General features: G+C 50.5%; 1 long non-coding RNA gene across 2 annotated transcripts; it reads left to right on the top strand.

The window, feature by feature from the left end:
* Positions 1–355: 355 nt before the first annotated feature.
* On the top strand, positions 356–6,704 carry LOC142057172 (uncharacterized). Of its 2 annotated transcripts, none has more exons than XR_012660564.1 (3): positions 356–5,161; positions 6,068–6,138; positions 6,249–6,704. It is a non-coding gene; the product is annotated as an uncharacterized LOC142057172 (long non-coding RNA). The 2 variants fall into 2 exon arrangements; XR_012660563.1 differs by having other exon boundaries at positions 376–2,637; positions 2,855–6,138.
* Positions 6,705–8,016: the final 1,312 nt, after the last annotated feature.

Genomic DNA, 8,016 nt, shown 5'->3' with positions numbered 1-8,016 from the left:
GGGGATCCAGGTGGAAGAGGTGAGAGAAGCACAGCGTCGTCCCTACGCAGAGTTAAAGCCGTGAGGCGTTAAGTGCCTGTAGTGGTGGCTCATGTCAGCGGCTGCCTAGAGACTTCAGATTTATTTTTATTTTTTTAAATTGCTTATATTTGAGTGCAACACAGAGCAAATTGAAGGGAACGCCCTAAATCAGTTCCTTTTTCTTTCTTATTTAAAAAAACCACCAAAAACCCTAAACCCTAAGCTGCCCTTCTGCTGAAAGCTCGTCTGGGAATTGTTAGGGGCGAGTTCCTTGTGTTAAAGATGGCATTTTCCAACCACGGGATTACTTGAAAGAGCGAAGAGGCCCATACAAAGACCTGGCGAAAACGATACCACACGTCTAAACAGCCTTGGCCCAGGCATGTGGCTGGGCAGCAACATAATAAAATGAGAGTTTGCAAGTTGTAGTTCTCCAAGATACTGTATTAACCAGCTTTTTGATGAAGAAAATACGTAGGCAAGTGGAAACCAGATTGCAGGTCATGTTCTACATTTGAAATTCTACCAAGTAAAACTTCTGGCAGGCTCGGAAATACAGATATTCCTAAAGAAACGCCATTAGAGAAATCGGTGAGCCAGAAGGGATGCTGAGGCACTGCCAGGACAATGCCGTGCTCAACCAGCAGAGCACTGCAAGGGAGGTGGTTTTTCTTTGTTACTTTTTTTTTTTTTACTAGGTATCTGTTGTTTGGAAATGGCATTTTGAGCCTGTGTCTTTGCTCAGAAGTGTGCCTGAGTAAGAAGGGAGGTGGTCTCTGTTCTGTGGAGAGCTGTGCTCGTCACTTGGTCTTCATACGTGCTCTGTCCCCAGAAGGGTGGCTTCAGCAGCCCTGGACGTGGCAGCACAGCCCGAGTAAGCTGTGGGGTGTGATTGCGCTTGGCTGTGTGCGGAGAGGTTGGGGGGGCTTCGGTCAGGCGGTGGGGGACGCTGTGTTCTGCCCTTGTTGTTTAAGCGTGCTTATTTTGGGGTGAGGAGAAGCCCTCGAGTAGGTCACATAACATATTTCCCGCCTACAGTTTTGTCATCCCTCGATTTCTTGGTATGTTCTTCAAGGGAAGCGTTTTGGTCTTGGGAGCACTGCTTGCTGTTCCCGGGGCAAAGGCCAGCTGTGGTGGGGATCAATCCCTTGAACCCCAGCCAGGGGAGCTGCTCCAGCCAGCCGTAAGCATGCTGGACAAAGTAACTCGAGCAAAATCTTGGCGCTCTGCTGGTTGTCTCAGCTCTGCTGTGACTGAAGCCTCGGCTTTTAGCAGAGCCGTGCGATGGAGCCTTCCCTCCCCTGCCCTGCAAGAAGCTGCAAGACCTTCAGCCAAGGGATCCTTTGAGCTGGGGAGGGAGGAGCCTGGCTCTTGTGAGATCTCAGCTAAGCCTTAGTTCAAAAGGCTCAAGTGTTCTCAGGAACGATGGTTGGCGCTGAACCGTGCTGCGGCCCCACAGCTCCTGACAGAGCACTGCGCAGTGGGGTGACCCTGCCGCGCCGGCCTCCGAGACACGCGGGAACCACGTGGAGGCCGCCTGCGTGTTGAGGCACGGGCTTCAGGGCACGCCGGGCCAGGAGGGATGACTCATGCCGCGGTGCTCTCCCCATCCCCACGGCTCTGTGCAAAGCAACAGCTCGGTAGAGAACTTAAACTGCTGCCCTTCTCTTGATCCCCCTTCCTAGGAAGCGCTCCTTCCCCCTGCTGGGAAGTGGTGTTAAACAAAGCTGGCCTGTCTTGAATGTTAAGCAAAATGTAATAGTCGTATCTTGCGGGTATATTCTTAGCATGAATGAATCCGCTGGGGTTCTGTAATAGAATTCTAGCGCAGATTAAAATGGGAAGATACCTACAGACACCCAACAGAACTGTCCTCGGGGACTCTGCGAGACATGATTTTTCCATGAAGTTCCACTCACCCTTTCAGAAAGGCGTGGGTTTGTTAAGCCGAGCACAAGGTTACATCATTAAAGAATCGATGTATAAGATGTTTGATCTGCCAACTTTTCTTCAAATAACGGGACTGCGGTTTGGGCTTAAATGTGCAAAGTAAACTAGCAGTGCTGTGCGCCAGCTCCGGTCTGCGTGCGCGGGCTCGTCCACCTGTGTCCAGGGAAGGTCTGCCGCATGCGCGGGGTTTCTGGTGGTCTCTTTAGATCCTCCTCCTCGGATGCTGAATTCACGCCGATAAGGCGGTGAGGCCACGTGCATGTGTGTTCCCAGCCGGACCCCGCCGTCCTTCCCGTGCCAGGCCAGCGGTGGAGCCGGGTCCGAGGGCCAGCTGCAAGGCAGATGTTTGCATGCATCTTGTATTTCTCTGTTCTTCAGCGGGGCTTCCTGCGAATGCAGGGCACATGAGGGGTCTTGCCCATCCTGGCACCGCCGTCACAGCGCCCTGCCTGTTCCTGCAACCTTCCGCAGACAGTGGAACGAGCAGATGACTTCAACAAGAAAGATCCCAGTTAAAATACAACACGTCTTGGTTTCACAGAGGATGAATTTTCCAGACTTCGCAGGTTTCGTTTTTTTTAAAAACGCTCCGTGAACTTGCCTTCACGACAGAAGCCGGGGGCTGACGCGTGCCAGCACTGGAAACGGGAGCGTTTGGAAGCGTCAGTAAGATCTGCAGTCAGAGCGTGAGCTTCCTCGCAGTCCTGGGGCAGGGGAGGAGAAGGGGCGGGGGGAGGCAGCCACAGCAAGGAAACGCTTCAGGTAGGAAGCGTGTTCCCTGAGGTGGTTCAGATGCCTCTTGAAGCAGAGAAATAAACCCGTGATCTCATCATCTTTGCTAACAGCGCCTCAAAGGACATGAAAATACTTGCTTGTGTTGCAGTTATTGGTGGCATCCTGGAACGCGCCGCAGAAGATGCAGATTCCTTCGCTTCAGAGCATCTCTCCGAGAAGGCTTTACGAGGGAATTTTTTTGTAGCTTGAACACATCTACGTTTTCTGCCTTACCTACAAGTATTTTCAGTGTTGGGAACAAGATCTGAGGACTATTTTGTAAGCAGCCGCCTGTAAACTCAGGCACTTACCTGTGCAATTTTGGTTTGGCATGTTACATTTTTTTAAGGTCCTAAGCGATGTTTTCATCTTTATCAGCTTGCTTCAAAAGGCAGGGTGACTGTCCCCATTTGAAACCAGACACACTGCTGCTGTTTAAGACCCAAGTGAAGCCGAAGCACTGTTGGGATCCTCTGTGGACCAGCAAATAACTTCTACCGTGAACAAAATGGATCATTTAAAAACTCAGGCCTGACTGTTTGCATGCGCGGCTGCGTTAATTCAGCAGTGGTGGTGAATGCTGTTCCCTGGAGTGCGAGACTCGGTACAGATGGCAGATGTACGCTTACATGCTGATTTTTGCTTGTCTCTCAGAATATTTTTTTATTAAATTACACAAAGCAAGTAGACAGACAAAACTCTTGCATATTTGATATTAAGATGACTTAACAATAGGAAGTCGTCAGTTTGTTTTCTAGATCGTAATGCAACGGTTGCCATAAGAACACAAATTATGTGTACATTTTAATGCATCTATGCTTCATAATTATGCATGGTTGTGTGCTGTTATAATTGACATAAAATATAAAACAGGTCAAAGAGCAGCTATTAAAACTATTTTTCATTTTGCTTCCTGACAGCTAGCGACATCAATGCCTACTGCATTTAATAGGACCATACAGGGAATGCAAAGATAGTTATATAATTTCAACCATATTAAAGCCTCCAGAACTTGCAACCTAATTATTTCCTACAGTGTCTCGTTGTAAACTGTATTACTTTATTTGGAATGTGTTCGTTTTCAGCTTAAACAATTGGGCTACGTTAAATTAGCATGAAGGGGGAAAATCATAAAACTTTTGGATGTATTTCATAGAGGTCATTCTGTTAGGTTAAGAATTATCCCAGGAGCAATGATTTTCTGCCACTCAAGATAAAAAATAACGTTAGAATTGCACTAATTCCATGCAGTTATTTTAATCACAGAAGTAAATTCTACCAAAGGGCTAAACTGTACTTGTACCCTCTCTCTAATCATAGAACGGCAGAAAGAAAAGAAAATTGAAGAAAAAATGATGAATTTATAAGATGTCCCTCCTCTTGGTAATGGTTGCGTGAAGACAAAGCAACAGGGCCCAACCTGCCTGGTTTTCACTCATTATAGGTCATCCTCTCGTGCCATAATGGTCGAGGGCTCCTGTTCTCTTGTGGGCGGTTAGATTTCTTTTGGAATCCGTGCCGTATGTGCTCTGTATTTTGTAATAAATCCTTTTAAAATTAGGTTTGAGGGAGACATCTGATCTGGGCTGAGAAACACCCGCGGTCACGTCTGTGTGAGCACTGCCGGCTCCTGCCCGAGACCCCCCGCGAGCGCTGCCCCGCACGCCTGCGCAAGCCAGGACCAGAGACTGAGCGCGTTGGGTCTAGATCCTTCCTGGGGACCTGCTGGAGCTGATGGACGTGAAGCGAGTTATGTGAGCTGAAAATCCGCTAGATAGGACCACACTTCAGCAAATAAACCTCGGTGCAGATGGTGGTGTTCTGGGCGCCGGCGCTTTGCGTTGCTGCACACCACGTCTCGGGTCACGCCTAAATTGGGAAAACGGCGCCAGCAACTAATAAATATTGGTGCTCCTGTGTCTCGTGTGCTAAGTCCGCTTAGAGACTGGATATTTCAGGAGGCTGGTAATAGGCTTTAGAGGGCCCTTTCAGTTCTAGTTGGCTGACTCAAGTCTAGTTCGTGGGTGGTGACTGAAAATTATTGCCCAATTTGTGGTACATGAGGAATAAGCTCAATCCAATTTCCCAAGATAGAGGCAACCCCATCCCAGAAAGAACCATCATAAATGGTGCTTGTTAGCGGCTTAACAGGGAGGGCGAGGTCTGAAGGGGAGTGAAGGCCAAGCTCATCTGATTGAGCATCTTGGCTGTGGAGCATGGAAAGGTCTTGTGGCTGCCCTTCTGTCTCTTTAACAGACTGAAGGTCTTCACTTCCCAGGCGAGATCTGTTGCATTGCACCGTTCGTGGTTTAATTTGCATTCAGGTTCTTGCTTCTGATGACTTTCCTGAGCAGTTTTCACAAGACATTCCCCATCTTACGCTTCTCCAGCTCCATGCCTGCCCAGGAAAATAATGGTGAGTGATAAAGCTGTAACGATGCGGGCTTCCTTGGGTCTTCCGTGACCCTCCTGCGCCAGGAGGGTTGCACCAACCTGGGTCTGACGTGGGATCAGCTGTTGGCGGGGGGCAAGGCCAGAGCAGACGAGGGCCGGGGAGCTCTGGTGGAAGCACGGAAAGCCACCAGCTGCTCACAGTCTGGCACGTGAAGCCTCTGGTTGCTGCCGTCCCCACCGAGATGTGGAGGCAGCCTCTCTCGGGGCAGGAGGGGCAGCAGCAGCTCTCGAGGTGGCTGCCTAATGCCCGCCATCCCCCAAAAGCGTGGGATTGCTTTCATCTCTCTTGGGAGTTTGAGTTGTAATAAATAACTAAAAGCCTTTCCAGGGCACTGGGGACGTTGCAGCACTTCAAGGGAGTTTACCTTTGTTGCCCCCATCTCTGCCTGCTCACAAAGGGGTGCGTCTGGCAAGGGTGAGGGACGGGCTGTGCCTTTCGCGTCCTGCCACTGACCCCAGCTGACCTCCGCATGCAGAGGGGTCGTTTTCCACATCTTCCTCACCAGGTTTATGCAACGCGATGCACTGCAATGCCATTGATGCCTTGTGAAATTGCACATCAAAACATCCAGGCCAGCTCTTTTGTTGGGAGGATTTCTTACTAATTAATGAAATCGCACCTTTTGCATAAGACCGTATTTGGAGGTGTTATGCTCTCCCTATGGGCTGTGTCAGTAGGTGAGAACACCTGAGCTGACTGCGTGCAAGGTCTTTGCATACCAAGTCTGTAGATAAATTTCTGCTTAAGGCCTTGGAGAGCGTAAGTGCCTGATTTCAGGAAGGCTGGGCTCCCCTTGCGCTTTTGAAATAGCAAGCACCGTTTAATCACCTCACCAAAGTTTGCTCATGTTCCTTTACCTTTGTGAAGGTTTGGGGAGCGTGGCATTTCTGTGGTTTGAAAACTCCCAATAAGGAAGAATGCAGGGAAAAAATAAAGAGGTAACTCCAAACTCGTATCCGATGCTGCAGTGGCAGCAGCAAGAGGAGGAGGAGGAGGAGGATGCCCACTGGATCTATTGTCTAACGCCGCTGCGTGCATTTCCATACAGCCCAGGACATGAGGCAGCTGGTTGCAGAAAGAAGGAAGAGCTCATGGCCTTCAGGCCAGGCAGGTGGCCTTTCTGCTGGTCGCGTACAGCCGCATCAGCACGAACACATGACGTCCCCACCAGCAGCGTCCTTGGTGATGAAGACCCAGAAGGCTCCAGAAAATAAAAACTGGCAGACTCCTGTTGTTCCTTGTTACCATGACATTATGAAAAGTAAGTCCGTGTCTTTTTTCAAAATTTTTTTACTTAAACACTTTTTTCTTGAAGTGTTGTTGTTCGTATTGACTGCAGAAGCATGCTACGGGAGGGAGATGATTTGTAGGTGACAGGAGGTCTCAAAGAACATGCAAGATGTGTGCCGAGATGTTCAATCCCCATCTTTAAAACCTCTTCTGGGAGAAAGCTCTGTTCTTGGCACAGCGTCTAATTTAACTAGAAATAGCTATGGGGTCTTCAGCGTGGTTGTAATGCAACGTTATAATGCGCAATAAAGATAATCTGATACTGTCGCTTAAAAAATGCCTATGTACTGTCATCGTTGTCCCCCCCCCCCCCAAGCTGTTTGATGTTGTGCACAAAATGGAGAAGCGCACAGGCCCTGGCATCAGTTCTGAAAACCATTGCATAGGAGGAAATTAAACACTAGCAGAATGACGAGGAAGGGTTCGGATATGTATGGAAACAAGGCGTGTAGGAAGCCCATGAATTCAAAACGCTGCTGCTGCCTCAGCAATGCTTTCCCTGTTACGTGGACATCTCCTCTCCTGTGAAGAGAGGAGGGGGCAAGGGCCACCACACAGCACCCTCTTCTCTCCAGTAAGAGACCCCTGCATTGCAGCCCACAGTGTATTGGTTTGGAGCAGGCTGCTGGAAGCCCTCGTGGTAGCCGTCCATCGGTATGTGAGAAAACAGTGGGAGTCACAGGGTGGCGGCTCTGCGCCTCCCAGGTTCGATGAGCTTAGGAAGAAATTCCAGCCCTTTGAATGGTAGTTCATGCTTTTCTATTTTTCATTCTTTTTTTTAGCAGGCGACGTTAACCCTGGAGCTGTCTGGGGACCAGCGCCTGCGTGGTGTAGGCCGGGTGATGCGCCCCAGCGAGCCACGGCCGCGTCCTCAGTGCCTTCCCGGGACGAGTCCTTCCTCCCGCTGCGTGCGGGCAGCCACCACCACCCTCACGCCAGGGTCGGCATTGGGGAGCCTTCCCCTTGTCCCCAGGTTACGACCCGCCATCCTGTTGCACGCCCTTCGGATGAACCTTCCTTGCACCCCTCGGCCAGCCTCCTCGGCCAAGGCAGGGGCAAAGCTGTGATGGCTTTTATCTTCAGAGGGGAGTCTCGTGCAGAGGGCACGCCAGTGTCCCACGCACCACACGTGTTCGTTCGCTGCTGCCTCTGAAATGGTTGGCGGTTCGGTTTAGTTGCAGTGGCTTTTCCAGTAGTTCCTGTTCACTGCTAGTGTTCTGGCGTGGTGGAAAATCCCGTCTCCCTGCCTCGTTCCCTCTGGTGCATCCCTGTATCTCACCCCAGAGACTAACGTGGTGAGCGGCTGCAGGACTGGATGATGCGATCGTGGTGAACAGCTGAAGGATGCTGTGTCGGAAGGGTGTGAGCCGTGGTCGCGTGGAAGGTACCACCTGCGGCTGCTCCCCTCGCGCTGCGCTCATGGCGCATCAGGTGTGCTGCAGAATTATGGGGCTTTTCCTTTGTGGGCGCAGCGTCTTTAATACGCCCAGAGCAAGGGCACTTGCTCGCTGCCCGCGAGGTGAGCC

The sequence above is a fragment of the Phalacrocorax aristotelis genome, chromosome 5 (genome assembly GCF_949628215.1).
Source record: "Phalacrocorax aristotelis chromosome 5, bGulAri2.1, whole genome shotgun sequence".
Lineage (NCBI taxonomy): Eukaryota > Metazoa > Chordata > Aves > Suliformes > Phalacrocoracidae > Phalacrocorax > Phalacrocorax aristotelis.
This window is presented reverse-complemented; position numbering and strand designations above follow the sequence as displayed.